Raw genomic sequence first — 8,473 nt, forward strand, 5'->3', positions numbered from 1 at the left:
ACCCATAAGTATGTCCGAAGACATACGATCACTTTTCCTACATTTGCCGCACTATGTGGAACCGAATTTCTCCATTAATGGTTCCACTTGTTGCTTGTAACTTGGTTATGCCCAGAGCATCACCGTCCGCTTGAAACTTCAGGTTTTCCCAAGTTGTATTGGCATCAGGCCAAATGCTTCGGGAATCTGACTGCACAACTCATGTGCCCGTTTCGACCTCACGAATTATGATTATCCCACCTCTCACGGGCCTAAGCACATACAACTTTTGGACTTAACATATATTTTTTATTTTTCTTTTCATTTTTCAATCCATTATTTTTCTTTTCTTTTCACTTATAGGGGCACATGTAATCTGTGGCCATAGGCACAGCCCCTCCCACATCATACTTCTACTACTTTCCCTTCCTTTGACTTCTTATCTGCCCTAACTCATTTGACAATTTATATGGGCAAATTTTAAGTGATATTTCAAAGAAATGATCAGGCTCAAAGGGGCTGACTAGGGATAGTTTGTAGATTTTATATTCTGGGCACACGGATAAGTGAAAGAAACGCCTAAGTCATCTAAGACCCTAGAACCGACTCAATAAGGCCTTGGCGAGAAGACAAGCAAGTTCTAGTTCAACTCAAGTACAGAGAACCAAAATCACACAGAAAAGAAAAGCATGCTTGGATGAACACATTTAGCATGAAAGCTCAAATCCTCACAGGGTATGTGCCCAACATAATTAAATCCGTCATACTTGCTATCACTAGGCATAGGCATGTCATAACCACATATACAGCACATCATCATCATGTCCAAATCACAAGTACCAAACATGCTTGGTCCGACGCGAAAAATAAACGAACTAAAAATGGGACAACGTAGAGGCCCCCACACTCACACACTTTGGGCAAAATCAAGTGCCTGAGTATGGGGGTCCCAAACCGTGGACATCCCATTTTACAGAAGGGTGCCTTCCTACTCACACACTTTGCTTTGGGCAAAGGGTGTGAAGAGGAAGGAACAGACACAACAAAAACAAAAGCAAAAATAGAAAAGCAACAAAGGACAATCCCCCTTCCCACTCACACACTTTGCCTTAGGCAAAGTGGCAAGCCAAAGAAGGAAAGGGAAACAACCGATACACAAGCAAACACACAAAACAAAAATAAAACAAAAAATACAAAACCAAAAAAAAGGGAGGGCAAAGCTTTAGGGTGCGCCAAGGTACCTGGCGCGCATCATGTCCCGCATCTCGAACAACACCTCCAACACAAGCTCTCGGACCCTCGCATTATCAGGGTTGTGAGGTTCTGGTGTGGCACTCTTATGGCTGCTCCCTCCCCCATGCTGTAGGGTCCTCTGATGGGCAGGGGCCATAGGTGGCTTCGTCTCAGGTGGGTCATACATGCGCAGCCTCCCTTCTTCATCTGGCTGGAGGTTGAACATCTTCTGATAGGAGGGCATGTCAAGAAACTCCTCTAATATCTTGGGCATAGTCAAACTGTTCTCAGCCAGCTTCATCATAGCCATGAACTTGGTGGGAAAGTGCCCCACAGACAGGCGATGCTTCTTGTTTGCTAAGACGTTCCTCATGTGGGTTGAACACGATAGAGGCGAAGTTGAGGTGCCTCTTGTTCTCCATTGCCCACAGGATGAACAGCTCCAGTTGTCCTAAGGCATTGCTGCTATCCTTCTTCCCGAAGATGTTAAAGGCCAGGATCCTGTGATACACGCGGGGGGCATGTGACTTCAGTTGAGTTCCCTTGCAGGTTTGGGCCGTAAACTTTCCTCCGGTGCCCAGTTGTGCCCATGCCACTTGATCATTATATTCTGTGGGCACAACTTTCAGCGCAGACCTGTACTCAGAGGACATCAACTTCCTCTCATCCACCAATCCCATGATGCGGTTGATGTTGCCCATGGTTGCTGTAAAACTCTCATGCAAAACGGTAAACTCCACGTTCACCGGCCCCTCATGGCTGCTCACCTCAATTTTCAGAGTGGAGTAGAACTCCTTCACCAAATCCTCGTACACAATGGCCTTCCAATCTAGGAAGGGTCTCCATCCAATTGCTTCAAATTTGGCTATCACCTCCTCCTTAAGTTCGAGCGCCTCCAAAGCTCCCATGTCCACCGTTTTAGGCATTACCACAGCTTTCTTCTAAATCTCCTCTGCGTGTTTCAACGCATGCACCATGGGGGACTTCCCTTTTTGGTTTCGCGTAAGGGGTCGTCGGGACCCTGGCGTGTTCCTCAAAACCGTCAACTCCTCGTCCTCCCCCCATTGTCGAAATCCTGCTAGTCCTCCTATAACTGGGCGGTGGAAAGTGTCGCCACCGCCTTCTCTTTTTTTGTCGAGGGTGAAGACCCCGCATCGGATGGTTCGCGCTTACTCCTCTTCACAGGAGAGGGCTCCATAGAGGCAGAAGCCCTCTTTTGACCCGCCAGTTGTGTCAGCGCCTCGGCTGTCACATCCATCGTCTCCACCTGCTCCTCTGTGTTTATTGCATCGACGGTCGGTGGAGGGTTCGCGGTCTCCCCTAAAAGGTTGGGGGCTTCAACATCCGACCCCAATCGCTCGAGGGGGCCGGTATCTACCGGAAAAGAGCTCCGATCAGAGGCGGACATGGTTTTGGTTTCAGAGGTTTTTGGCTTCTTAGTTTTCGTAGGTTTTGGTTTGGTGGTGGCGGCGGCTTGAGTGTTTGAGGCTGAAGCTTTTCTAGTTTTGGCCATCTTTTCGAGGGGAAGTGGGAGTTTTGTTCGGAGGTAATGAGGTTGTAATGATTGTGGCTGGCGGTTAGAATTTCAGGGTGATGTGATAGTGGGGAAGTGGGAAGAGGAGGTTATTTTTCGTTTAGGAGGGGAGAAATGAGGGGAAGGTGTATGTAGGCTAGGGTTAGGCTGACGTGGGGTGACAAAGGTGTCAGAGGTTTGAATTCTTGACTTTTCCCTCCCCCGGCCGTTACTTGTGCCTTTCTGCATTTGAGACCTTCCGCCTCCTGTGCCCTCCTAGGCATCTCACAACCTGCACATAGACAAAACAAGAGAAACACACCCCCACAAGAAACGAGCCTCATAGGGGCGGTCAAACCAAAAGTTTCTTTGCGTCAAATCTCGCAACTCCAAACCTGCAAATTTGCTCCGTCAAGGCAATAGAGTTTCACAGATCATCATTTACGGCATCAGTCATCTTCCTCAAATCTTCTGGCTGGAGACTTTGGAAGTAACTGATCAATTCCGCCTATTCAAAGTGGCGAAGGGAGGACCCATACCCTCCAAGAAGCCAAAGGTGATTGACATCTCATCACCTCAATCCGTGGAGACTAAACCCCTTGAGTCTCCAACTGAACCCTGTCCCTTACCTTCTCCAACTCCCACTCAAATTCCATCCCTTGTTCCTTCTCTCACTACCACAAACGTTCCCCGCCGTCATCGTTCCACACCCAAAAAGACATCTTCAAAATCTGCCTCTCAGTCAACCTCCAAACACCCCTCCAAATCCTCCACCAAAGCGTAGCCTAAACATAAATCCAAGGGCAAAGCAGTCCAACAATCCTCTCCCGTTCCAACTCCTTATGGCACTTCTGAACAGATAAACATTGTTGCAGCAATGCAAGCCGATGCCAAGAGAGATACTTATCAACATTTGAATCACATTCTCGGAGGCTTCAGTACCTCTCTAGAAGTCTATAAGAACCTTCATAGACTTCTCACCTACACGTTCCTCAAGACCGCACCCTGCTCTCAAGTCAATGAACTTCAACTGATTGAGAGTGATGACTCATTTGCATTTGAAGAAGCGAAATTATACAACATCTTCAACTTCCCCAGATTGTGGGATGTTATTTATGGATTTGACAAGTTTGCTCTGGACTATCTTGAGTCGCAAGGCTATACCAGAGGTCCCCTGATCACTGATGCTGATGCTGGAACCTCAACATCTAAAGCTGCTGAAAAAATAACTGATGGTGCTCTTTTGATTCACGACTCGTTTGATCCTATGTTTCTTGATCAACAAAGTATGGTTTCTGTAGCCACTATCCAAGACACTCATGTTCCTGACTCTGTTCCTCAGGAAACCCCTATTTCTGTGCCTGCTCCTCAGGACACTCCAGTATCTTCAGCTCAAGATCAACAGATGATTGAATCCATCAGTCATCCAACTGATGATGTCATTACTGCTTCCCAGCTTCGGATCAACCAACTTCCTAGACAATTGAACCCATCAGTTATCCCACCACTGACGAATCACAACTGATGGCTGTTGATCAGCCTGAAGTCTCTACTACTTCTCATGTGTGGGAAAATCCAACAGTTGACACTGTAAATCCATCTACTCCGGAAGGATTTGTAGAGGATGTAGCTGATAATCCTATGCTATCCTCCATGCCACAGGAATTGTAACACCCCGTACTTTTCCTCATGTTGTGAGATAGTGTCTTAACACTATTGAGAATACTGAGATGTCAAAATACGAGACTATTTTTTTTATGAGTAGATAAGACAGTTGTCTTTTAAATAGAGATACGAGTGAATAAACCGATGATGGAATTAGAGTGATGAGATTTGAGAAATGAGTTGAGATAGAGATGCTGATTGAATTGAGCTGAGATTTTATTTTATTTCCAACTACCGGGAATAGAGTTACCGGATACTGAATTATTAGAGATTGACTGTCCTATTAAGAAAAATAGGAATACTGAGTTGGATATAGAGCCGAGGAAGAAAGAGTGAGAACCTCGATGAAAATAGTCGGTTAGAGAGAGACGTTTAGTCTGTTTGTGTTTGCCGACTGCTTTGATGTGATGTTATGTGAATTTACGTGACTGAGTGATTATGTGATTTTGTGACGTGTGTCATTATGACCAAGTGATTATGATTTTTATTTGAGACCTTAGCATTTGGAATTTCGTTTAAGTTTCCAAAGCAAGTATGATTTATTTTTATCAAGAAATCGAATGATGCCGGTTTATGAAAAATTTTTCGAGCATAATATTTTTTTAAATTATTTTCCTTCCTACGAAGAGGAATATTATATATATGTGAGTGCACTAATATGAGTGCTATAATTATTATTTTGGTCACATGAATAATTTATGATGTGGTATTTTATTAATGAGTGACATTACCATAGTTTGTGATTTTATTTGATCACCTTTCACACACTTTATTTAATTACCCATACCATATGTTATATGCCTAAATTTTGCTAAGTATAGAATTGAGAGAGTAGAGAGTTGAGAGTACATTAGAGAGAGTGTAGAGATTAGTGAGAGGAAAGTGTAGAGATTTGAGAGAGAAAGAAGAGATTAGAGTGAGAAGATGCATTAATTAGCAATATTCCCTAAGATTGTGAAATCTCCTTTAAAGATCCACAAGATCAAATACAATCTTGCAAGCTAAATTCTTCTCTCTCCCTCACATGGAATTTTCGAAAATCATCTCTCTCTCTCTCCCAAAATTTTCGACCAACACAAACATACACTCATCTTCTCCATTACTCAACTCCACCATTTTCCTCCATTAATGGGAACCTTCGAAGCTTCCTAAAATTTTACCAAACACTTCAAACCACTCTAATATCCTTCATAAACATATTCTATCCACTTTTAAACAAGAAAATCCTTGAAGAAGAAGCTCCAAAGTAGAGTGAGAAAGTTTGAGTTTTGGTGAAGAACTTGAGTAAGTAATCTCCATATTTATAGATTAGACTTGTATGAGTGTGTATATGAGTTTATTTGAAGGATTGGAGCAAGAAATCACCCCCTCCCTTTTTCCTTCAAATTTTCGAAAAATGGGTATCTTACCCTTCAAAAATTTTTCTTCTTCTTTCCTTGAATTGAGGTGAGAAAAATGATCTATGTGATGTTTGGTGGTGATTAGCATGTGTTTTGAAAAGCTATGCTTTGTGATGTAAAAATTTGGTTGAGTTAGTTTACCCCAAATTGGGAATTTTTGAGTTGATGATCAAGGTGATGAATTGATGATGAAAATGAGTCTATGAGGTGTATATGGTGATGATTGATGGAGTAATTTGAGTATATGATGTCAATTGGAGTTTTGATGTGAGTTAGTTTACTAGAATTAGGGATATGTGTATATATGCCCTTATTTGTGAATTGATGGTTTTGATGTGAGTTTAAATGACTAAAATTGATAGATATATGATGAGATTAAAGATCCATGTGAGTTTATAAAATTTCTTAGAGTTTAGTTTAATAAAAATTAGGATCTTCTTGTCTATGTGTCTATTAAGTGATTTAACTTAAGATATGTGTAATTGAGCATGATAGTAGTGTTTTAATATGTTTGATTAAGTCTAATGTAAGCTAAGTAAAATTTGGACTTAGTTTAGTTTGAAGGAGTTTTTGAGTTCTCATATGATGTGGGGTTAACGAATGATAAAATGAGGTCAAATTGATTTATGATCATTTTGTGAAGTTGTCATGCTTTTGTTGAGAATTTTATGATGATATATGAGTTTTTCACTAGAGTTAGTTTACATGATAAAAAGGGAAATATATATGTAAAATGAGTTACATGATGTATGAGGTCAATAATGAATGATTGAGAAATTTTGAGCATGAGATTGAAAAGAGAATTTGATTGATACGTTGTAGAAACGTTTTCCTTGGGATTTGAGTGGATGATGAAAGAAAAGAGTCAAGATTGAGTATTATGAGTATTTTGATGTATTTGAATGTTTTTAAGTGCTTTAAGTGCTTAAAATGAGTTTTGATGTGGTTGCTTTGTATAAATGTTAATTTGAGCATTTAAGAGTTGGGAATGAATTTTTGGTGATTTTTCGTAGGCTACTGACCTACTGTGATCGACGGTTTGTCGATATCAAAAAGCTTTGAAAATTTTACATAATGTCCCTACATGAGTCTTGAGCACCTCTGTAAAATTTCAAGTCATTTGGACTTGATTTACTATTTTTATAAAATACAAAACCAAATCTGCACATTTCTGCCGGGAATTTCAGAGAACAGGGGACAAAGTCATTCATTTCAGTGACTTCCTGTGTGAATTAGATTTCCAAATTTTTATGGTATCAACCTTACTGTATGGGCTAGATATCCACCAAATTTGAGCTCAATTGGACAACATTTACTATTTTAAAAAAATCAATGTTTCCGATTGCTCAAAACTGCCGAATATGGTAGACCTTGGTAAAAACGCCATATCTCCCAAACCACTTGTAGTTTCTGACTCTACTTTTTTTTTAAATGAAACTAGACTCAAATACCTTTCTTTTGGTATGAGTCTGGAGTCCAGGGGATGTCGGAGTCAGAACTTGTTAAAGTTTGAAGTCGAGTCTGTGTAAAAACAGAACATGTCTTGATGACGTTTGATGGTATTTTCTTATGTGCCTTATGTGATTGTGTTGCCTAAGTGTTTGAATGATATTAGACGAGCCTTATATGAGTGATAAATCGAGACTTAGAACCATGATTTTCTTGAAACCTATCCTTGGACTTAAGGTTTTGAAATGAGTAAAGAGTTTATGTAGAGTTGATTAAGAGATAGAAAATAATATAGAGCATGAGTTGAGGCATGAGTTTTTGTCGTTGAGTTTCTAATCGGGATTCATTTTATGACATGAACCTTCGATGATGACGATGATCCCTGAAGACACGAGCAGAGCAAGGAAGTAAGTAACTCCACTTTGACGGGAGTTTTTGAGTAAGGTCTTCAGGTGGGCAATATTTTGAGTATAAATATATTATCCGAGTTTTCTAAAATGATTTGATGATATAATGATGTTATGAGATTAACAAATGTTTTGAGATAAATGATATTTGAGAACTGTTTGACTTGCCAATTTTTGATGTTGAGCTTGTGTGTTACCCTCTACTGATGAGACGAATTCGGTCCTGCCACAAGCGGGATTTTGTGCACAGAGGTGACTGTGAGCCGTCTTCGGGTCGGCCGGTCACGGTACTTGAGAGGGAGGCCTACTTCTCAGTACCTTTGATGATGAGTAGTGGAAGTGGTACATACATGATGAATGTTTAAACTGCGCAGTTACTTATTTATGATGTTGATTATGAAAACTGCATGCACAGATTCATTGATACTAACTTATTTCTGTGTATTGCTGAGATGTGGCAAGCTTCAAACTTATAGCTCTAAGAGCGCCTTTCTTGTTTTTCGGCGTTTGCCCACTGAGTATTATATACTCACGCCCTGCATGTATTTCTAAATGTGCAGGCTAAGCGAGGAGTGAGATTGGTCTGGTGCTGGTGGGGAATCGTTAGATGACGTATTTACTTTATCGTATTTCCTTTTTATCGATAAAGTCTTGATGTGAAGTTACTTTGAATATGAATCAAGTAATATACTCACGGTTATGTGTCTCCATACATGTAACTGGTTCGCCTTTTGCTGCGACACTCTGCATTTTATGTTTCCTTATGAAAAATAAGCTATACCTGTTTTGTTTTTGTTCGTGAAATTCCTGATAATTAAAAGGTTACA

At 40.7% G+C, this 8,473-nt stretch overlaps 1 long non-coding RNA gene across 1 annotated transcript; it reads left to right on the forward strand.

Moving 5' to 3' along the window:
• The first annotated feature begins 5,402 nt into the window (after positions 1-5,402).
• Positions 5,403-8,473, forward strand: LOC131013347 (uncharacterized). Its single transcript, XR_009097648.1, has 3 exons — positions 5,403-5,674; positions 7,628-7,691; positions 8,207-8,473. It is a non-coding gene; the product is annotated as an uncharacterized LOC131013347 (long non-coding RNA).

The sequence above is a fragment of the Salvia miltiorrhiza genome, chromosome 2 (assembly GCF_028751815.1).
Source record: "Salvia miltiorrhiza cultivar Shanhuang (shh) chromosome 2, IMPLAD_Smil_shh, whole genome shotgun sequence".
Taxonomy (NCBI): Eukaryota; Viridiplantae; Streptophyta; class Magnoliopsida; order Lamiales; family Lamiaceae; genus Salvia; species Salvia miltiorrhiza.